Genomic DNA, 24,360 nt, shown 5'->3' on the forward strand with positions numbered 1-24,360 from the left:
ACTCCAAATGCGGCAATTTTGCTTATTTACGTAGCCATTCAACCAGAAATGAGCCTCATCGCAGAACAAAATTTGTCAAAATTTGAACACATTTCGAACCGAACACTGATTTTGGTAATAAAATTCAATGATTTGCAAGCGTTGCTCGTTAGTAAGTCTATTCATGATGAAATGTCAAAGCATACTGAGCATCTTTCTCTTTGACACCATGTCTGAAATCCCACGTGATCTGTCAAATACTAATGCATGAAAATCCTAACCTCAAAAAAATCACCCTTTATATTCTTGATCAGCGTATAAATCTAAGACGATGTTCGTACGTCTGTCCGTCCATCTGTCTGTTGAAATCACTCTACAATCTTTAAAAATGAAGATATTGGGCTGAAACTTTACACAGATTCTTTTTTTTTGTCCATAAGCAGGTTAAGTTCGAAGATGGGCTTTATCGGACTATATCTTGATATAGCCCCCATATAGACCGATCAGCCGATTTAGGGTCTTAGGCCCATAAAAACCACATTTATTATCCGATTTTGCTAAAATTTGAGACAGTAAGTTGTGTTAGGCCCTTCAACATCTTTCGCCAATTTAGCCCAGATCGGTCCAGATTTGGATATAGCTGCCATTTAGACCGATCCTCCGATTTAGGGTCTTAGGCCCATAAAAGCCATATTTATTATCCGATTTTGATGAAATTTGAGATAGTAAGTTGCGTTAGGCCCTTCGATATCCTTCGTTAATTTGGCCCAGATCGGTCAAGATTTGATGATAACTGCCATATAGACCGATCCTACGATTTAGGGTCTTAGGCCCATAAAAGTCACATTTATTATCCGATTTTGCAAAAATTTGGGACAGTGACTTGTGTTAGGCCCTTTGACATCCATTTTCAATATGGCTCAGATCGGTTCAGATTTGGATGTAGCTGCCATATAGACCGATCCTCCGATTTAGGGTCTTAGGCCCATAAAAGCCACATTTATTATCCGATTTTGCTGAAGTTTGGGACAGTGAGATGGGTTAGGTTCTTCGACATACTTCTTTAATTTGGCGTAGATCGGTCTAGATTTGGATATACCTGCCATATAGACCGATCTCTCGATTTAAAATGTCTTGGCCCCAATTAGCCTTCTACGGCCGCTATAAGCTTAAATTTTTGTCTGATTTGGCAGAACAGTCAATTTCAGCAGAATCGATGGTGATGGGTTTCCAAGATTCGGCTTGAACGAGCATAGCACCATTTTACTTGTTTCTAAAATATATCGAATTAGCTGTTTTAATATCCTCCTAACTTCGTCAAGCCATTTGTAAATATTGGTCTAGATAACATAAAGTATGCATATTGTTGATTGCTGTGATATTTTCAGTCGATATAGCCATGTTTGCCGGACGAAATTTTTCATAAATCTTTTTTATTAGTGGAGGTTGGATGGGATTTTAAATAGGTAAAGTCGGTCCGAGTTTCAATGTAGCTTTATGTAAACCGATCTCCTAATTACACTTATTAAGCATCTAGGTTGCGCAATTCTCATCCGACATGTCTTAATCTTTTTTATACCCTTCACCATAGTCTGGGGGTATTTTAATTCCGTCATTCTGTTTGTAACACCTCGAATATAAGCGTCTAAGACCCCATAGAGTATTTATATTCTTGATCGTCATGACATTTTAAGTCGATCAAGCCATGTCCGTCCATCTGTCCGTCCGTCCGTCCCTCTGTCTGTAAAAAGATCGCTAACTTTCGAAGGAGTAAAGCTAGGAGCTTGAAATTTTGCACAAATACTTTCTATTAGTGTAGGACGGTTAGGATTATAAATGGGCCAAATCGGTCCGATCCGAAACCGATCTTGGGTCTTGATTTCTTGAGCCTCTAAAGGGCGCAATTCTCGTCCGATATGACTGAAATTGTGCAAGTGGTGTTTTGGTATTACTTCCAACAACTGTGCTGAGAATGGTTCAAATCGGTTCATAACCTGATGTAGCTGTCATACAAACCGATCTTGGGTCTTGATTTCTTCATCTTTTAGAGGGCGCAATTCTTATCCGATTTGGCTGTAATTTTTCACGTGGTATTTTGGTATCACTTCTAACAACTGTGCTGAGTATCGTTCAAATCAGTTCATAACCTGATATAGCTGCCATATAAACCGATCTTGAATCTCGAGCCGCTTGAGGGCCCAATTCTATCCGATGGCTGAAATTTTGCATGAGTTGTTTTGTTATGACTTCCAACAACTGGGCTTAGTATGGCTCTAATAGGTAAATAACCTGATATAGCTGTCATATAAATCGATCGGTGTCTTGACTTCTTGAGCCACTAGAGGGCGCAATTCTCATCCTATTTAGCAGAACTTTGGTACAACTGCTTCTCTCATGACCTTCAACATACACATGAAATATGGTCTGATAGCTTGATACAGCTCCCAAATAAACCGATCTCCCGATTTTGCTTCTTGAGCCCCTACAACGCCCAATTTCTATCCGAATGGACTGAAATATTACCCAATGACTTAAAATATGGTCTTCAACATTCAATTTACTTATGATCCGAATCGGACTATAGTTTGATATATCTCCAATAGCATAGCAATTAGTATCCATTATGCTTTATTTGCCTAAAAAGAGATACCGCGCAAAGAACTCGAAAAGTGCGATCCATGGTAGAGTTATTTGTCCCATATACGAATATCGCCCGATTTTCATTTCTAGAGCCACTGAAAGCGCATTTATTTACCAATCTCTTTCCAACCTTCTCCTCGACGACTATCGCAATATCTAAGAAGGTTGATCACAATCGGTTCAGATTTAAATATAGCTCCCATCATTAGCGAAGCCATACCAGCTCTCTGGGGGGGGGGGGTTCTAAAATTCTTTGGGTACCATCAAAATTTGCAAATCTAATCGAAAACAATGACAATTTTAAAATTCTTTGGGGGGACTTAAACTTTTCAGGGACGTGCTTAGCCCACCCCCATAGGCCTTTCTACGCTTATGGCTTCCAATTATATGTTTTGGGTTAGTTGCAATAATATTGTCATCTGTCAAGCGTAGTGCTCGAAATTTGATACGAATTATTTTATAACCCATCGGAAAATATCCGCCGAGGTCCATCAAAATAGCTTTAGAGTTTGTTAAAGCTCCCACTTTGCACCTATAGGGTAGATGAAGGGTATTATACAGTCGGCACCGCCCGACTTTTGCCTTTCCTTGCTGGTTTGATTATTAACTCTTCTGTTAACATTAATTTTTAGCTTCGTTTAATAACAAATCGCTTGTTGTCTATCACACCTCCACAATAGAGTTTAAGTATAGCCATTAGTTAGTTTCCTTAGCTAATGATTACCTCTATGTACTATGTCGTTAAACGCTTCACTGATTTCATTGTTTGCATATTATTCACTCATTATTTCTTCATTTATACTCAGATTTTCGACTTTCATTTACATCTCATACAATTTTTAATTTTTCGATCATTTGTATTCTGAAATTAATTGTCTAAGTTTGTAATTGGTATTCAAATTTCTTCTAAGAATTTCATTAAGATGAAGTGAATTGTAAACTATTTCCGTTTTCTACAACCTACGATGATGAGATGAACAAGAGAAGGATTCTTAACAATATCAACAACAACAATATAACACTCATAAGCATAAGACATACATAAACTTCAGCCTCTTTTGAGTCTGAGTATGAGTTTGATTCACATCACATCGCCCACAAACAGACACACATTGGTACAGAAATTTCAATTTCAAGTGCTTCGAGGCGTAGAACTTTACCCAAATTTGGTTAATAAAAATTATCACAGCTCTCGATTAGGTTTTGAGTGCACGTAAAGATGTTTATTTATAGCGATTTACGCTTTCACGAATTTAGTTCACGTCTCTTAGCGATTTTTCATTATATGTGTTAAATGCCAGATTACAGTGAAAATGGATGAGATGGAAAATCCTTACAGGGGTACAAAGAAAACCAGCAAGGAAATGCAAAAGTGACTATAGTGACCGACTATATAATACCCTACACTTCTGTTGAAAATTAAACAACTAAGACTCTGTAAGTGTAAATAGGGTGATGAGTATACACGGGAGCAATATATTAATGTGAACCGATTTTGAAGAAATTCACTAAAAATATCACCAGTCATTAGAGAATGATATGTGAGAATTTAAGTGAGGATCGTTTGTAAATCCAGTTATTCTGAGTCGATCCGTATAACAGTGCTTACCAATTCATCCATCCCTTTTCCTTCTGGGTGTTACAAACAAATGAACTAAGTTATAATACCCTGTACCACAGTAGTGGCATATGATATAAAAATGTTGAATGTACATTATGTTATGGCTTCCAACAATGTTCGTCTTAAATTCTTTGTACAAAAAATTCAAGATAGGGCATATCAGTTTCATCCAGGCCGAACTTAGGGCTTCTTTACTTGTTGAGAATTGTTAGCGCGCACCAAATGCCGTTCGAATAATATTATGCATACCCTATTAAAACTTTATTAAAAATGCATTTACTTTCTTTTAAAAAATCCGCAATTACTTTTTGGGCAACCCAATAATAAACAGTATTTTTAAAAACCTTAAATTCATTCAACATTGTTGAATAAATATAATTAAAAAGCAAAAGTAACTTGAAAGGAAATATTAAAATTTGAAAAGATTTATAAAGCTACATATTTATGGTCGTTATATGTATATAGAATTTTATTAAGTTACTTTAAAATTTATGTTTTTTTTTCAAATGTAACATCTCATTAAGTGTTTAAATGCCATACAGCAAATAAAAAACATTCAAGCACAGTTGCAATGAGAAAAGTATCCATAGAAACAAAACTGCCGTCAACAACTTGGAGTCTTCAAAGGACTCATTTGAGTTCACACTTATGCCAAGAAGATGGGGTGAAGGCTGTTGAGTTTTCACACTCGGATAATTTGCCGTCCGTTGTGGCTCTCATTCCAGCATGAAATGCAATTTATTTCATTTCATTCGATTTTGCGAACGTGATGACTTCTGTAAAGTTCTCGTAAACAACTTTGAAGCTTGTTATGCATTAATTAATGATTATGTTTTAATTGCAAAATACTAGTAAAGTCAGTTGCACACAAACACTTACACAGACTGTTTACGTTCAAACGTAAACCCCTATTTACTTGTATCCCGAAAATTAAGTTAGAAATCCCATATTGGCTCTGTTAGTTACTATGTAAAACCGCCTAGAGAAAATAAGCGAATTTAAAAGTTTTATCGATTATTACGGCCATATTGTAAAAGCAATATCCGATGGGTTCTGTCTTGTATTTTCCTAACCTTTCGACAGTCCACACCTTGGTAAGCTCTAATCCAAAGAAATAAAATCCATCCAATGTCCAAACACTAATTACATACTTGTGTTTCATTGCTCTTTATTTCTACTTTCCATAAACTACATCGGGAGCTACAAAGCAAACAAAAATTATAGTTTGGTTTGCATTTGTTTCGGCTCGAGAGATCCATAACCAGTTTTACATCATCCAGGTTCCAGCTCTTTTCGCGCCCTTGCCTATCCCCTGTAGTCATTAAGCTGTGTTCCATTTCTACATTTGGTCCAATTCGAGCCAGATTGGTTGCGATACTCTCTGAGATTTCAGCTCCACAACAACTATCATCTCTTAAAGGTACGTTCGTATTTCATATGTTTAGTGCTATCTAGTATTCCGTGGCATTTCATGTGATTACACACGTAAAGCACACCATTCCGATGTTTGCGGTATAGAAATTCTATTCACGTGTTTTATGTAGACAAGCAAGTTAAGAAATATGAAGAATTAATGTGTTTGATCAAGGAGCGTTTGTGCGAAAAGCTTAAACTTTGACACTGCATTTTATTTGGGACTGTCCTGCTCAAAAGTGAAGCCTGCGGAGTATTTTGGGACCAGAAGGATTATTCTTCATTTCTAATCGATTTTTGGAAAATAAGAAGTCGTTAAGTAATACTCCAGCCTTGAATTTGGAGAAAATCTTAAGTTGACAGATGTACGTTCAGTAAGTAAGCACTTATCATCCATTTCGGAAGAAAACTTAAGATTTAAAGAAAGAAAAAGGAAAAAGAAATAGAAAATTCAGTGATTTTATTGTGAAAGGTTTATTTGAACTCATTTTTGAGCTCCAGTGTTCACACGCATTCCAAAAACGTGGTCAACCTAAATAATTCAGGAGCGTGTTGTATTCATTTTTTTGCTTTGCATCCACCGCTTTCTCATACATGTTGGAAGAACTTGTTTGACTCAAACTTGGTTCTGGTCTCTGTTTCTTTTTATTTTTGGCGCGTGTTTGTCGTTTTCGCTGACATTCCCAATCTCTTGAGAGCGCTTTGCTTTGTAATCCACCTTGCAAGCTCTCCTCATCACTGGCCATCTCTTACTCACATTCACCCACATAGCGTTGTGGGTTTTGTACTCTCTCGTTCTCTTGAGTATTTTATTGCACTCTCCTTTTTCATATCCACTGGGAGTCATTTCGCTCTCCCTGTGGATCGTATGTGAACGGCATACAAAGAACAGGCTTTCGTCTCGCATGCATAACAAAAACACATTTGATAAGTGAGTTGAGTATGGATAATTTGTAAAACGTGATAATCAGAACAGAGAGAAGAAAAAACAACTATTCCAGATATTCCAGGCTCGTTGTTCATTCCAAGTTCGTTGACCTATTGTTGTCGTTCCACCGATCATATGGTTTTTGGTATGATATAGCACAGGGACACACAAGGCTATTATAAATAAATGCAAAGTCGCACCCGTGAGATATTTGGAAAGGTTTGAAGCGGATACAAAAGGTTGCCACTGTCTTCAGACAGAATCTCTAAGTACCAGGTAAGCATTTGTTGTATGAATTTGGTATGTATTAGAGGTAGACCTAATACATCATACATACATATATACATATGTTTATTGTATTATATACCTCACATATCCTTGACTGATTATAGATGCCATTCATCCCTATGGTTACCTGATTTATGCCTTGGTAGTATTTAACGGCCATGACAGCCAACCTGTTGAGTGCTGAATTACAGCCGCTGTTGTTTATTTCTTTGTTGTTACTGCAAGAGTGTGAGACCCAACCGACCAACACAAAAATACCTAAACGCCTAAAAGTATACACTGTATATGGAGCATTGTATTATGTTTATAATACTCTCTTCTACACTCATATTTCGGAAACATTTTGAGAGAGTGGAATTTTGCCCCAACTACGCTAAAGCTTACTTCTTGGCTACACTGAGAAAAAAAAAATCCTATCGGACATTATATACAGTGCACTCGCGATAATAGGAACTAATTAACACCAAGCCAATTCGCTTTTGCAAGATTGTTCATATATGCAAAAGGCATCTAATTTCTCTTTAGTCGTCAATGCAAGAAAACAATTTTCCAATTTTGGGATGTTCATAATTTCGCGAGTATACTGTATTATGTTGGGTTTTGCTGAAATTCAAAAAAATCTGTATATCATACTATAAATTGGACCATATTTTGAAATAGATGCCACATAGACCAAACTCCAAATTAAACATCTTAAGATCATGAAATGCGTATTTTTATCCGATTTGCCTTAAACGTGGAACTGTGGAGAATTTGGTTCAGATCGGTCCAAGCATAGGTGTAGGTACTTCACAAACGTGCCGCCAATTTTTGATACATTGGCTCTGGCACCCACATTTTTACTCCGAATTTTCTAAAATTTAGCAAGCGACATTTTCTCGGCACAACCGGACAAATCGATCATATATTAATGAAGCTCCCATGTAAGAATACATTTAAAAAAAAGAGAATTTTACTCAAAGTTTAGTGAAGTCTAAATGGAATTTAGAGTAGATGGAAAAGGAGTTTGGGTATCTTTTATACTACATCGTTGGAAAGTTGTGGAAATTTTCCTTGCAATAAAGTATATGACATTAGTAAGGCGGTCGGTTTTAATTTGTATTAGTGACGGTAGAAAAAATTACTTTTTTGAGAAATTCACTTTTATATTGCCGGATATAAAATCGGATAGAAGTATAAGAAGTAATACAAAATTAAAGATTCTCACACATACACAGGTCCATTAAACGTGAAGTTATACTTGATTTTTAACAATGCAAATAGTACTATTTAAAAATTGATTTTTTCAATATTTTGGCTGCCACGACCTCATTAATGGCTAACAAAATTGTTGGGAACAATATGAGCTTCTCCAAATAAAAACAAGTAAAAAGGCATTAAGTTCAGCCAGTCCAGTCTGAACCATATGTGGGTCTTTTTTATAAGGAGGAGTAGAACTACTCACTGTTTTAAATTTCAGCGAAATCGAATAAAAAATAAAGCTTTTATGGGCTTTAGACCCTTTATCTGCAGATCGGTCTATACGACAGCTATACCTAAATATAGTCCGATTTGATTCATATTTAGTTCAGATGTAAGGAGTCTTAAATTAACCAACTGTTTCAAATTTCAGTGAAATCGGGCAAAAAATAGAGATTTTATAATCTTCACCCCCTATCGGCAGGTCGGTCTATATGGCAGCTATATCTAAATATAGTGCGATCTGAAATATTTGGGTCAGATGTCGGGAGGCCTAAAACTACTCACTGTTTCAAATTTCAGCGAAATCGGGTGAAAAATAAAGCATTTATGGGCAATAGACCCTTTATCGGAAAATCGGTCTTTATAGCAGCTATATCCAAATATGGTCCGATTTGGCGAGTTCAAGAACTTAACCAGCGTGCATCAGCTCAAATTTCAGCTCAATATCTCAATTTTTGAAGTCTGTAGAGTGATTACAACAGACAGACTGATAAATGGGCAGACACACGGACATCGTTAAATCGTTTTAGAATTTTACGACGATACGAAATATATATACTTTGTAGGATCGGAAATTGATATTTCGATGTGTTGCAAACGGAATGACTAAACTAATATACCCCCTATCCTACGGTGGTGGGTATAATAAAGAGAGAAAAAATTCAAAAATTTGATATGAATATAATCCTTAGCACCCTTTGAAGACAGTGAAGATGACGTCATGGACGATTTGTAGGTGTTTTTCTGTATCTGCTCAATGTCCCATTTTCTGAATTGAGGACAAAATATGTATTGTGGATTACAACGATGTCTAATGCTTTAATTTACGAAACGAATATTGCAATAAAGCATATGAATGAGTAGCACCATAACGAGCACTAGTGAATTAAATAAAATTTAATTTGCAATTTAAGTTCACCGCTCAAAAATCAACAGGTTTACGAATAATCAGGTTCAGTCTTCGACAGAAGTAACCATGTTTTTTTTTTATTTTTTTGTTCAATAATTAAAGACCGATCTGGGTCATATAGAACACGAATGTTCAAGAACCTTACACAGCCATCTGTGTCAAATTTCAGCGAAATCGAGTAATAAACATGCTTTTAGGACCCAAGAACTTCAATCTGGTGATCTGTATATATGGGGGCTATATGAAATATAGTCCGATATAGCCCATCTTCAAGCTTAATCTGCCTATAGAACAAAAAAACTGTGCAGTTTTCAACTCAATATCTCTCTTTTCAAAGACTGTATCGTGATTTCACAAGACAAATGGACGGATATGGCTAAATCGTCTTAGATTTTGTAGGGACTTAAGAAGTGCAATCAGGTGATCTATATGGAAACTATATCCAAATATGAACCGATATGGGCCATTTGCAAACCCCAATGACCTACATCAACGAGAAGTCTACGTGCGGAATTAGAAGCGGCTAGCTTTTCCGGGCACCGCTAGATCGACTTAAAATGTCAAGACGATCCAGAAAATGTACGTTGTGAGTTCGCAGATCAATATTTTAAGAAGTCACAAACGTAATGACTAAAGTAGTATACCCCCAATCCTGTTATGGTGAAAATTCAGCAACCCAAAACCTAGCGCCAAATCTTATGTTGATTCTAATCTAAGGACGATAATTCACACAAGAACAGCCAAAAAGTTGTAAACTGACTCATTTCACTTTCAACAACTATGACCAGTACGGTTCAAATCTGTCAATAAACTGATACAGCCCCATGTAAACCTATCTCCTTATTTGACACCTTGATCACCTGGAGGCCGTATATGTTATTCGATGTGGCTGAAATTTTGCACGGTGTGTTTTGATTTGACTTTCAAAAACTGTACCATGTACGGTCACATCGGTCTATAACGTGATATAGCTTCCATATAAAGCGATCGGTCGATTACTCTTCTACGGCCCCTAGATTTAAATTTTTGGCTGATCATTATAAACTTGGTACGTAAAATACACATATGTCTTCAACTGAATTCATTTGTGGAAATTTTTTGCAGAATCCATGGTTATGGATTCCCAAGACTCGGCCCGGCAGAAATTAACACATTTTGCTAGTAATTTTTTAAGCTTCTTTAATAAGCGACTATAATGCGTTAAAGGTAAATATATTTTTTAATTTAAATTCTTGTACATAATTTTTATGATTTCAGAATTTTTTAAGATTTTTTTTCTCCTATGCACAATTTATTTCTTTCAGTGTAATGTTAAAAGCTTTTTTTGCAGTCGTTCTGTGTAGCAACTTAACATTGGAACCTCCAAAAGCTACAACTTAACAGCACTTCTAAACTCACATGTGTTTCATGCGAGTAAAACCCCACAAAAAGAGAGCTATTCCTTGAGTAGAAAAGCAAATGATGGTCTGTGACGTGATTTATTTTCTTCATTATTCTCAATGCTCTCTGATGTGATGAGCACGGCTGCAAATGTAAACATTCTCAGATTCTTGTGCAAGGGGCCATGCAGACACACACATTCATATACATGTTTTTGTGTCTGTGGAAGCTAGCCAAATGAAAACGAAAGCAACTGCATGCTTTATTTAAAACAAAAAAAAAATATATGAGGAAATTTTTGGATACCAAATTTGCGTGTTTTGGGTTATATGAAAATTTATTTTTAGCCGTCATAACAAAAGACTTTTCCTAAGTGTTGAGAGATGACAAATGGCATAAATATCTCCATTCAAATCACGAACCATAATCAAAACAAACGTCGCCTTTACACTTAGTGGGAGAGCCCTTAGTGTAGTGTGGGGGTGGGGGTGTGGATAAGTGTATTGTCTGTTAAGCGTCTGCAGACAATCAAGTTGGCAGAAGTTCTTCTCCCAATAGCCCATGTCAAATCTGTACGAATCCATCATCTGCTGAGTGGTCAGGTGAATACCATCTCCCACTCCCCCCACTCTCAGGCGGTGGGTGGCTGTTGTGGTTTTGCTTGCCATCCCTTTGATATCGGAGCCCATGTGAATGTGTCCATATCTCGCACTCTCTGCGTTGCGTGCTGACGCTGGTTACGGTTGTCATTTGGTTGCCTCGGCTCATGTTGTCTGCATGCTGCTGCTCTTCGTTGTCTGCTTCTACAGAACAGTCTTTTCTGTAGTCGCTGCTGCGGCTGCTGCTGCGCCTGTTTTCAGTACAGACATTCTCAGATATGTCTGTACGACAACGTTCATGGGTCGCACTGTTTGCTGAGCTTCTAAGTGTCTCTGTGTATGTGTGCGCACGAGTGTGCCTGAATGTTTTCGTTTTCTGTTTGTTGTCTTTTCGCTTCTACGTTTTGGCAAACTCCGAAAATCCAGTTTATCCCATGAAGGCAAAACGTGCGGACGTTTTTAACGGTTACCTCAGAAAGAACGCAAATCAAAGCCTTCGTCGCGTTAACGTCGCGTAAACTGCTTTTGTTGTTGCATTTGCTGGCAAAGCGCACCGCTAAAACTCTCACCAGCACTTGCACTTTTGCTCATCGAGAACGCTCAGCATTTCGCATCGCACTTTTGCAGCAGCCAGCCAGTCTGACGGCCTAAGCATAGTGAACGGCGGTGTCGCGAGTGACGGCGGTGTTTCTCTGGAACGCGTATAAACAACAACCACAACAAAACGAATAAAAACAAATAAAATAAACAAAAATCCATAACGTAGTCGTATCGCTCGTATCGGAATCGAAAACGGAATGAAATAAACAAACAAAATCGCATGACTTAATGCTAAACAATAGTAATAAATTCAATTCCAACAAAATCATATAAAATATTTGAAACATTGAATATGTATACGTACATAAATATGTATGTGCATATAGCGATGTTTATGAATCTTCGATAAAAAAAAAAAAATAAAAACAACAATCGAAAATTCAAAAGTCTAAACCAGACCAAAAATTCCAGCAAAAAATAAGAATCAAACAAAAATTCGTATAATCAAAAGAAAATGTTAATTTAAACAGAAAAGTATATCATCTCCTCAAAAGTCATAAAAAAGATAATAAATATTAACCGACCCGAAAAAAACAACAACAAATAATATTAAGCAAAAATTAAAAAAAAAGTGGTACCAAAAATTTGTTTGTGCAATTACCATCAGAATATTTCATTTCAATTCTGATTGTTGTTATTATTGTTGTCCCAAAGTAAACAATAACAAAGTGTTTGTGTGTTCGGTGTGTGTGTGTGTATGTGTGTTTTATAAATTCATTTATTTCTCATGCAACTATTTTCACTTGTGGTTTGAGTTTTTATCAGTCGTAGGTATTTTTTATATTTTTTTCACTTAATAGTGACATTATGCAAACACTACTCAGTTTTACATGCACCAGAGTTCGCAACTACATTTCGTTTTTTTATGAAAACAAATTTAAGAGTTTTTGACTATGAACTCAAATGAACAAAGCAATGTATTTTGGTTGCGTTATTTTTTTTATTATAGATTGTGTGCATCTTTTGTAAGACATGTGGGTGGGTGGCGATGTCCAAATTCTTTCTTTTTTGGGACATAGCAACATTTTATGGCGGAATTATAGTCAAAAACGATTTTAGAAAATGTGTTATGTTACTCTTGGTATCGGTTGTTGTATGCAGATTTTTAAACATATACAATTGAGATCAAGATAATCTTAGACAAATAAATATTTTTATACCCACCACCGAAGCATGGAGGTATATTCATTTTGTCATTCCGTTTGCAACACATCGAAATATCCATTTCCGCCCCTATTAAGTATATATATTCTTGATCAGCGTAAAAATCTGAGACGATCTAGCCGCTACAGTCTTTAATAATATAGATATTGAGCTGAAACTTTGCACAGATTCTTTTTTTTGTCCATAAGCAGGCTAAGTTCGAAGATGGGCTATATCGGATTATATCTTGACATATATCTTGACAAGCCACATTTATTATGCGATTTTGCTTAAATTTGGGACAGTGAGTTGCGTTAAGCCCTTCGGCATCTTTCTTCAATTTGGCTCGGATCGGTCCAGATTTGGATACAGCTCCCATATTGACCGATCTGCCGATCGGTCAATATGGGCCCATAAAAGCCACATATATTATCCGATTTTGGTGAAATTTGGGACAAAGGATTGCGTTAGGCCCCTTGATATCTTTCTGTAATTTGGGTCAGATCGGTCCAGGTTTGGATATAGCCGCCAAATAGACCGATCTCTGGATTTAAAGGTTTGAGCCCATAAAAGACGCATTTATTGTCCGATATCGCCGAAATTTGGGACAGCGAATTTTGGGACAGTGGTATATAGATATATTGGGTTGCCCAAAAAGTAATTGCGGATTTGTTAAAAGAAAGTAAATGCATTTTTAATAAAACTTAGAATGAACTTTAATCAAATATACTTTTTTTACACTTTGTTTCTAAAGCAAGCTAAAAGTAACAGTTGATAACTGACAGAAGAAAGAATGCAATTACAGAGTCACAAGCTGTGAAGAAATTTGTCAACGCCGACTATATGAAAAATCCGCAATTACTTTTTGGGCAACCCAATAGTTGCCATATCGACCGATCTCTCGATTTAAGGTTTTGGGGCCATAAAAGGCGCATTTGTTGTCCGCTTTCGCCGAAATTTTGGGACAGTGGGTTGTGTTAGGCTCTTCGACAGTTTTCTGCAACTTGCCCTAAATTGGTCCATATTTGGATATAGCTGCCATATAGACCGATATATCGATTTTTAGAATTGGCCCCATAAAAGGCGCATTTATAATCCGATTCCACTGAAATTTGACACATTGACTTATGTTGGGCTTTCCGACATCCGTGCCATATATGGTTCAGATCGGTTTATATTTAGATATAACTACTAAAAAGATCAATATTTTGTTATGCCCAATGAACAATGACTTGTACTTATTAGTATTTGGTCCAAATCGGAACATATTTCGATATAGCTGCTATGGGGCATAAGGTATGCATTTTCGCCGGATTTTGACGAAAGGTGGTTTACATATATACCCAAGGTGGTGGGTATCCAAAGATCGGCCCGGCCGAACTCAGCGCCTTTTTAATTTTTAAGTAAGATTTTAAGTAAGATATTTTTTTAACGAATTCTGCAAATTTCTTAGTAATAAATTATTGAACTAAATCTGCAATAATTTGAAATATTTTATTGAATAGTTTTTTTCCCAAAATTCGCTGTTAAAAATTATAGAAAATTTTAGAGTATTGATATAAAAAGCAATACTTTTAAAGCAAATAGTACACAGGTAGAAAATAAATTAATAAAAACTAAATTATTTCTCTGCCTGGAGTAATAACCTCTTTTTTATTGACTGCCGCGCATCTATAATGCATGAAGTCTCAATAAGATTCTGGAATCTCCTGATCCTAGGATAGCATTCAATGGATTCTCTCAGCATTCGGCAGTCGGTTCTCTATAACCTTATTTTAATGTCTCCCCATAAATGTTCTTTAGGATTAAAATCATAAGCTATTGCCGTTGTCTTAGCGTTCGAAGCCATCAATACACTTGCAACAGATGATCAAAAGCATGTGTAGTACGGAAGAAGTGTAATTTACCACAGACAGAATGTCTGCCATTCGAAAGAGAAACTTACAAGAATTAAAATCAGTAGACTGAGTAGGTCCCAGCTTACCCAGAACCTAATTGACCTGAAACCTCATATTGCAAATTTTGCCCATGACATTCCACTAAGGAACAGGGGCAAACTTCTCGCATATCAATGAGTGCAGTCTGATTCAAGTTTAAGCTCAATGATAAGGGGCCTCCTTTTTATAGCCGAGCCCGAACGGCGTGTCGCAGTGCGACACCTCTTTGAAGAGAATTTTTGCATGGCATAGTACCTCACGTGTTTTTGAGAGATCTCTATGAACAAAAATTCAGCCCAATCGTTTAATTATTGCAGATTCTAGGAGATCAAGAAATCAATTCGAAATATCAATATATATGGGAGCTTTATCCAAATCTGAACCCATATGCAATACCCTATGACTTACATCAAATTTTAAGCGGATATGTTTATTCGTTCGGCCGCTATCATGATTTCCATAGACAGACATGGCTAGATTGAATTTGAACAAATTTGAACGAACAAAAATAAATATACTTTATGGGGTCCCAGACCGACATTTCGAGGTGTTACATGGTTGTGGATTTAAACAACGAGGGTGGCGCATGTCCAATGGCATTAAATAACTAACAAAGACTAAATGTTTAAACAATTTAAAAACACATTCTAGAAGCTCCAGGAAGCAATACTTAGTTTGTGTATAGGAGGTGTAATCCAACACTCCGTGTGAATATCACAGAAACTTCACGGACTATATAAGACTATAGTCCTATAGAGTTAAGGCTCCGGATGAAAAACAAGGCAGTATCAAAGAACAGTGTGCAAGTTATACAGAGAATATATAGCACAAGTGAGGGAAAACATTAAGGGCCTGTTTCACTAAGCTGAGTGAAAGGCTGTGAGAAAGAATGTAGTCACTCACTCTTCGAGTGAGTACAGATTTCACTAGCGAGTATATAATTATTCGCATAGCCTTATGTTTCGTGAGTGACACGAAATGGGAACAGATCGACTGTTTGAAAAAAACGTACATTTGGCGAAAAAATCGCGTAAATGTTCTCGAATTGCCCTCAAACCATTACTTTAATTTACTTTAATTGGCTATGACTGAATATCTGTTCCACTAGCCGAACATAGAATAGCGTTCCAACCGCCTCCAAGATATTTAAATAAACTCCTATCAATAAGTGTTTCAAATTTCATCAAGATATGTTAAGATTTTCTTATTTTATCATCTCACAAAAGCCAAAATGCAAGTGATCATATTTGACACTTGTCTTCTTCTAATTGACGCCAATACACCCAAAGTGAAATCCGATTACAAAGCAAATTGTTTACGTCTTCTTTCGCTTTGCCACTCACCAGATTAGTCGTTTTTCTGATTCTTATTGGAATGCCAATCAGCTGTTTGTCTGATAACATGCGATTGAAAGGAAGCAATTAAATAAGTGAAACAGGCTGTGAAAATTTGTTATGAAAATATTGATTTTATAAAGCTTGATTTTAAAGAACTTGATGCACTTGTGATAAGTCAATCGTATTGAACCTAGGATTAGATCATGATGCTGTACCAATATATTAATTTATCTTTCTGAGCTCATAAAATTTACTTTTTTTACTAAAGTTAATGATCTAAAGCCTAAAATCGAAACATTGTTGGCATTATACGATACTCATAAATACTATTTTTCTAAAGAATTGCAGTAACCAATTTTAGCCTCTACTTATAAAAAATGACTTAACTCCATATGTATGCGTTTTGCGCTAAACTTATTTATTGCGAACAAAAGTCGTTACTCATAAACTGTTTTCAATACAGATAAAAAAAAATATTTTCGTAATAGCTAGGTCACAGTTATACGGTGTTAGGTTTTATCGACAACAAAATTTTCAAAAACTGGCAACTAAACCAACAACACAAAATAGATGTAATAATTATAACCACCATCTTTATTAACGATACAAAAAAACGACTACCCTATGTAAGGAATGTAAAAAATGAACGTATGAGACACTACACGATAAAAGCTATCGATTTGTGAAACTCATACAATATCCCTTCATATATTGTATTATTTATTGTGATAAGACAGACCATTGGCGTAGCTAGACAATTTCCCTGAGGGGTGAGGTACGATCCAAACAGAAAAAATTTAACAAATTTTTTTGTTTTCTTTCTTATAAGAATACAATAATAAGAATTCTTTCACGAAAGAAATCAAGCACTGTATTTACTAAAAGGCCTTAAGCCTTTTTTTCAGAAAACTAAGAACTTATGCTGCCAGTGCTTTTTGTCGATTTTTAATAGAAAAAGTTATTTACATACGCCATTTTTCGTTTTCAGAAATTTAAAAGGTATGAGCCTAACAATTTCAAATGATCAAGAGCAAAAGTCGCCAAAGTCGATAGCACAAGTCGGTTCTAATGATCGTCTAATCCATGTCAAAAAGGAAGATCGGTTCAGATTTGGCTCATTTGCTATCCCAACTGATCCACATCAATAAGAAGTGCGAAATTTTGAGCTGCCAATACTCAATAAAATGTTAGTGTGCTTTTAAATGTCATGGCGATCGAAAATTTTTTTAGGGTCTTACACCAATATTTGGAGGTGTTACAAATGAAGTCCCGAAATTCGGGTAACCTCGTCCCATGCTGAATCTTTTAAAATTCCCATTGTTTAAGGAAATATTTAACAAGTGTTGTTATTACGGCAAATACAGCGATCTGGATGGTTCAACGGTAAGAACTGGCAGGCATTTTCCTTCTTCTATTCCTGTGTCATCACAATGGATGAAAACGTATAAGTGAGTCTAATGGCAGACTAACCTTAGGCAGGTTTAAATGGCATTTTGATTCGAAATTTCCATTCCGAAAAATGCCTACATCGCCAAGGAGAAGTCATGAATTTTTCTCTCTCGGCAGCTTATTGGTAAACATTTTTCTCACTACTGTTCACTTTTAGAATCAAAATTTCACAGTGGAATATAACGTATTTGACGGTCTTGACGATATGCAATATCTTGACGATCGGTTACTGATAACACGAGCCGCAACGACATTCAAAATTGGAAAATTGAATCCATTGGGGGATTTTACTTTACCTAGAAACACTACTTTAGCTGAATAGGGTATCGATCGACTGAGACTGCTACGACCATTTAAGTTTATTTATGGGAGCTATATCTAAATATGAACCGATTTTTATCAAAATTATAGCGTTTGTCTCTGGTCTTAAAAAGTGATGCTTGGATAAATAATGCTATATCCACTTCAGTTACAAAACAAGAAGCAAAATCGGGAGATCGGTTCATATGGGAGCTGTATCAAGCTATAGATCGATTCAGACCATATTGGACACGTATGATGAAGGTCATGGGAGAAGCCGTTGTATTTCTGCCAAATCGAATGAGAATTACGCCCTCTAGAGGCTGAAGAAGTTCAGACCCAAGATCGACTAATGTGGCAGCTATATCAGGTTATGAACCGTTACTTTATAGGGTCTTAGACGAATATTTCGAGGTGTTACAAACAAAATGACGAAATTAGTTTACCAATTTCATGCTGGGACCTTAACTACTCAACTAGGTTCATTAGAAAGCACTACATCCAACTTTGGATTTTGTGGCGGCACGGGTTGTCGTTAACCGACCGCCGTAATATTTCATTTTTTGCTTATTGGGATTTAAAGGGAAAAAATAGATGGTGTGTGCTTCAAAAAATTAGTTTTGTTTTTTGGGACACTTTAGTATATAAATATTGATGAAAATTCTGGGGTGCTACAGATTCTTTGGGGGGTTATATTCAGTATGGAGTAGCCCATCTGGATCTCTCGTCCAAACCATTTCTGCACTTGTAATATTATTACTGTTGTATACTTTAAATATTTACCTCTTCCCAGATGTAGTATTTAATACGATAATGAAGTTAAAACACTTAGCGTGCAATGTGTAAAACATTTAATTTTTTTTAATATTTATTTGCCAACTTATCGAGTAAGAGCGCAAAAGTGTTTTATTTATTTAACATATTTGTCACGGGTAATCGGACATTTAAGTTCAACAAGTGAATGGTATGGTTAGTAGAGAGTATATAAAATAGGTAAAACCACGAGGCCGAATCTTAGAACTCATTAATGCAGAATCTTTAATTAACTCAGTTTACATTTATTCCAGGCCTTAAGAAGCGACATTGGTGGACAGGGTTTTATTATAAATATATATAGCGGATTATAAATGTGCTTCTTATGGGGCCAAGATTTTAAGTTCAGAGATCGGTCTGTATGGCAGCTATATCCAAATCTGAATCGATCTGGGCCAAATTGAAGAGGGCTTTCGAAGGGCCTAACATAACTCACTGTCCCAGATTTAAGTGGAATCGGACAATAAATGCGCTTTTTATAGGCCTAAAACATTATATCGAGAGATCGGTCTATATGGCAGCTATATCCAAATCTGAACCGATCTGGGCCAAATTGCAAAAAGATCTCAAGGAGCCTAACACAACCCACTGCCCCAAATTTCAGCAAAATCTGACAATAAATGCGCTTTTTATGGGCCCAAAACCTTATATCGAAAGATCGGTCTATATGGCAGCTATATCCAAATCTGGACCAATCTGAGCCAAATTGATAAAAGATGTCAAGGGGACCAATACAACTTACTGTCCCAAATTTTTGGCAAAATCGGAAATAAATACGCCTCTTATGGGCCCAAGACATTAAATCGAGAGATCGGTCTATATGGCAGCTATATCCAAATCTAGACCGATCTAAGTCAAATTGCAAAAAGATATCGAGGGGCCTAACGCAACTTACTGTCCCAAATTTTGGCAAAATCGGATATTAAATGTGGCTTTTATGGGCCTAAGACCCTAAATCGGCGGATCGGTCTATATGGGATCTATATCAAGATATATCAAGATATATGCCGATATAGCCCATCTTCGAACTTAATCTTCTTATGGACAAAAAAAATGAGTTCCTTTGAAACATAAGTTTTCTTTACAGCTACGAATATGTCGGCATGGGAAATCGTAAATTTTTTTCCAGAATTTTTCTATTTAATATCCCCCTCACACTTCAACCCTCAGCTGACATTTGGCCCAAATAGCATATTTAAGTTTTATTGTTTTATTCTTTCATTTGCATTTTACATTGCTATGTAATGAAAACATAATTATTTATGCATTTTTTTATTTTCCCAAATAAAAATCAAAAAGAGACAAAACAATAACAATAACATTTTGTTTCCATTGCATCAATGTGGGAAAATAAATACGAGGTTGCCCATAATCTACACCCCCTCCATCCACATCGTCTCACTTGAATGGATAAAACGGAAAATCTTTGTTTGTGGCACAGGGCAAAACGAAAAAAAAGTTTTATTATCATTTTATTATTTTTTAATAACCGCATCAGAATGCGCGATGGTGACTGTGATTGATGTCTCTTTGAATCGTTCGATCTTATGGAAGTTTTAAATACGATTTTCATGTTTTACGGGTGGCTTTGGGAAGAAACTTGCATTAGTATGAATAGGACACTCGTTGAGTATTGTGTGTGTGTGTGTATGTTTGTGTGTGTGTGCCTGTTGGGATTAGGAAATGGATTTCCCTTTGACGATTCGTTCCCTTACATGCAAATGATGAACGATTTTCCATCAAGCCCTATACACGAGACCTCTTTGTAATACGGTGACAATGACGATGATGATAACAATATTCTGGTCTCTGATAAGCAATTTCTAGAACCCCCACGTTTCAAACCCCTTTTATTATCAATCGTGGGTCTTTATTGGATCCATTTCCATAGCCTATATTTATGTCGCTTACATTTGTACTGTGGTTTTGGGGTTGTTTTTTTATTAAAAGACCCATGGCTTGTTCAGCAGCCACAGCCTACAGAGTAAAACAATAACTAAAAGCCCATTTGAGACCATTCCAATGTTGAGATATGAACAGCCATATCAATTTGCGGTTTACGTGTCTGCTCCTAAATGTTTCCATAAAGTGGTCTAAGGCAACTGTGACCTAAGCATGCACGCACACTCACATACGAACACATTTACTTAAATGTGTTCAAGTGGTAGTTGTGGTCAAAGCCGATTTGTCTTTATTGATAACACAAAATATGGGACGAAACTAATGATGTTGGATATACGGATTCAATTAAATCTAATTCCATAGGCATTTTAATAGTTTCATAAGCAAGCGTTTAAATTTTAAAATCAATATCATATACCTATCTGATTTATATAAAGGTTAAAACTGATAAAATTATGGTCCATGTCTAGTTGAGGACATAAGAAGACTTAAGATTGTAGCAGATTGAAAATTTTTAATCTTCTAAGGAAGGCAAAAATGAAAGAGTGATAAAAGCCAGGAACAAATATCCTCTTAGGGTTGGATACTTTGCACGTCAGTTAGGAAATAATTGAAAATCCATGTTTGAAATACCCACCAGCTAGACATAAGCCAATCTCATCATATCTGACAGTGTGTGCTTCCATCCATCCGAAGAATGAAACTATGTAGTTAAAATTCCCCACAGCTACTTCTTATCAATGTATGTAGATGAGCATTGTGAATGTGCCATATCGATTTTTTTGGCTGTAGCTCGCATAAAAATCGATTCTCATATTTGACTTCTTGGCATATGTATACAAATAGCCTTTTAGAACCAACGTTTTGTACATCTAGATGCCAAAATTATTTTTATAACCTTTAAAAAACATTAATATTTTTATACCCACCTCCGAAGGATGGGGGTATATTCATTTTGTCATTCCGTTTGAAACACATCTAAATATCCATTTCAGTATATATATTCTTGATCAGCGTAAAAATCTAAGACGATCCAGCCATGTCCGTCTGTCTGTCTGTCTGTCCGTCTGTCTGTTGAAATCACGCTACAGCCTTTAAAAATAGAGATATTGAGCTGAAATTTTCCACAGATTATTTTTTTTTTACCATAAGAAGGTTAAGTTCGAAGGTGGACTATATCGGACTATATCTTCATATAGCCCCCATATAGACCGATCCGCCGATTTTGGGACTTAGGCCCATAAATGCCACATTTATTATCCGACTTTGCTGAAATTCGGTAGAGTCAGTTGTGTTAAGCCACTCGACATGCTTCTTCAATTTGGCCCAGATCGGTCCAGATTTGGATATAGCTGCCATATAGACCGATCCGCCGATTTAGGGTCTTGGGCCCATAAAAGCCACATTTAATATTCGATTTTGCGGAAATTTGGGACAGTGAGTTGTGTTAGGCCACTTGCCATCCTTCTTCAATTTGGCGCAGATCGGTGCAGATTTGGATAGGCTGCCATACAGACCGATCTCACGACTTAAGGTCTTGTGCCCATAAAAGGCGCATTTATTGTCCGATTTTACCAAAATTTTGGACAGTGAGTTTTGTTAGGCCTTTCGACATCCTCTTTCAAGTTGGCTCTGATCCATTCAGATTTGGATATACCTGTCATATAGACCGATCCTCCGATTTAGGGCTTTAGGCCCATAAAAGGCGCATTTATTGTCCGATGTCGTCGAAATTTTGGGACAGTGAGTTAAGTTAAGCCCCTTGACATACTTCTGCAATATGGTACAGATCGGTCCAGATTTGGATATAGCTGCCATATAGATCGATCTCTCGGTTTAAGGTTTTGGGGCCATAAAATGCGTATTTATTATCCGGTGTCGCTGAAATTTGAGACAGTGAGTTGTATTAGGCCCTCCGAAGACCCTCTTCAATTTGACCCAGATCGGTCCAGATTTGAATACAGCTGCCATATAGACCGATATCTCCATTTAAGGTTTTGGGTCCGATTTCGCCGAAATTTGGGACAGTGAGTTGTGTTAAGCTCTTCGACATTTTTCTGCAACTTGGCCCAAAACGGTCCAGATTTGGATATAGCTGCCATATAGAACGATATCTCGATTTAAAGTCTTGGCCGCATAAAAAGCGTATTTATAATCAGATTTCACTGAAATTTGGCACGGTGACTTATGTTAGGCTTTCCGACATCCGTGTCGTATATGGTTCAGAGCGGTTTATTTTTAGATATAGCTACTAAAAAGTTCAATATTTTGTTATATACAATTGAACAATGACTTTAATTTATTAGTATTTGGTCCAAATCGGAACATATTTCGATATAGCTGCTATGGGGCGTAAGGTTTGCATTTTTCACCGGATTTTGACGTAAGGTGGTTTACATATATACCCCAGGTGGTGGATATCTTAAGGTCGGCCCAGCCGAACTTAACAATTTTTTACTTGTTTCGATATAATTTCAGAGAAATTTTTTTTTTTCATTTGCGATATTTCATTCTTAAGCAGTTGAATGTTGTACTCTGTCTGAACTTGACCCAATTAATCAAATTCCGCGAAACCTTTCATATATGAGACTACTTCCCTAAAGGAGTCATCAAAGCTGAACTTTTGTAAACATATTATCTCTGTGCAAGGTTTCATGTTAACAACCAATTCTTTTCAATGACAAGAATTAATCACTGTCCCGCTTCAAGCATAACTGATGACATAAAAATTAAATATTACACAAAAGTACAGAGGTTCAACAAAACAACGTCACTGATGGTGATCATCATTATCATCATCATCATCATCATCAACAGCTTTTGGGCCCAGCTCCATTTACGATGGCCAGGCAGGTAGTTACGCCAAAAACGAACAGGAAGAAGAAGAAGAAGTCAATTTAGCTGCGTTTGTTGTGCAGGCAGAGGAAAAAAACTTTATTAAAGAGCGATTAAAGAAAATCGCACAAGCAGCGCTTTCGGTTAAAGGCATAATTAACGCCAAAGGGCATCGTTAACATTATTTACACTCACGACACAGTGTATCTTTGGTACATTCTTTTTTGTTGCAAAAGACATGATAAGGAAATCGAAGTAAATATACAGTCATGTTTGAATATATAGTCATGTTATAGAAAAGGAACGAAAAACGTACTAAAATATAAGCAAGTACAAACGCATATGCCGAACTTTTGATACCCACCACCATGGATATATTATAATTCTATTTTATTATAGCTGTACTTTATCCATATTATTATCAAAATATAGGACGATCTTATTCATATTAGGTTCAGGAGCCGGGAAGCTTTATACAAGTAACAGTTCCAAACTACACCAAAATCGGGCAATAAATGCGGCTTTGATGGGCTTAGCCCCTAAATCTGCTGATTGGGCTATATGACAGCTATATCAAAACATGGTCCGATCTGCAATACAAATCTGAAAATTTGAACGATCTGCGTTTCAAATTTTAACGAAATCAGATAAAAATGCGCCTTTTATATGCTGAAGCCCTAAATCGACTGATCTATATGGCATAAATCGACTGACATCAATCTGGACCATATTTGGCTTAAACGTCGGGAGTCTTAAAACAACGAAATCGGATAACGAGAGCATATTTTATAGTTTTAAGGCCCTAACGCTGAAGATCGTGCAATA

General features: G+C 36.4%; 1 protein-coding gene across 5 annotated transcripts in view; it reads left to right on the top strand.

Moving 5' to 3' along the window:
- LOC106081269 (dual specificity calcium/calmodulin-dependent 3',5'-cyclic nucleotide phosphodiesterase 1) overlaps positions 1–24,360 on the top strand; it is a 409,355-nt gene that overhangs the window by 122,994 nt on the left and 262,001 nt on the right. For 2 of the 5 annotated variants that reach the window (XM_059364691.1, XM_059364692.1), the window contains exon 1: positions 12,014–12,586. The exons of 1 other annotated variant lie outside the window; for it this stretch is intronic. The gene's annotated coding sequence lies outside the window, so the exon portion shown is untranslated. Of the gene's footprint in view, positions 1–12,011; positions 12,587–24,360 lie in introns of those variants that run through there. 2 more of the 5 variants (XM_059364687.1, XM_059364689.1) reach the window with 2 other exon arrangements.

This window comes from Stomoxys calcitrans, chromosome 3 (genome assembly GCF_963082655.1).
Source record: "Stomoxys calcitrans chromosome 3, idStoCalc2.1, whole genome shotgun sequence".
In the NCBI taxonomy this organism is placed as follows: domain Eukaryota; kingdom Metazoa; phylum Arthropoda; class Insecta; order Diptera; family Muscidae; genus Stomoxys; species Stomoxys calcitrans.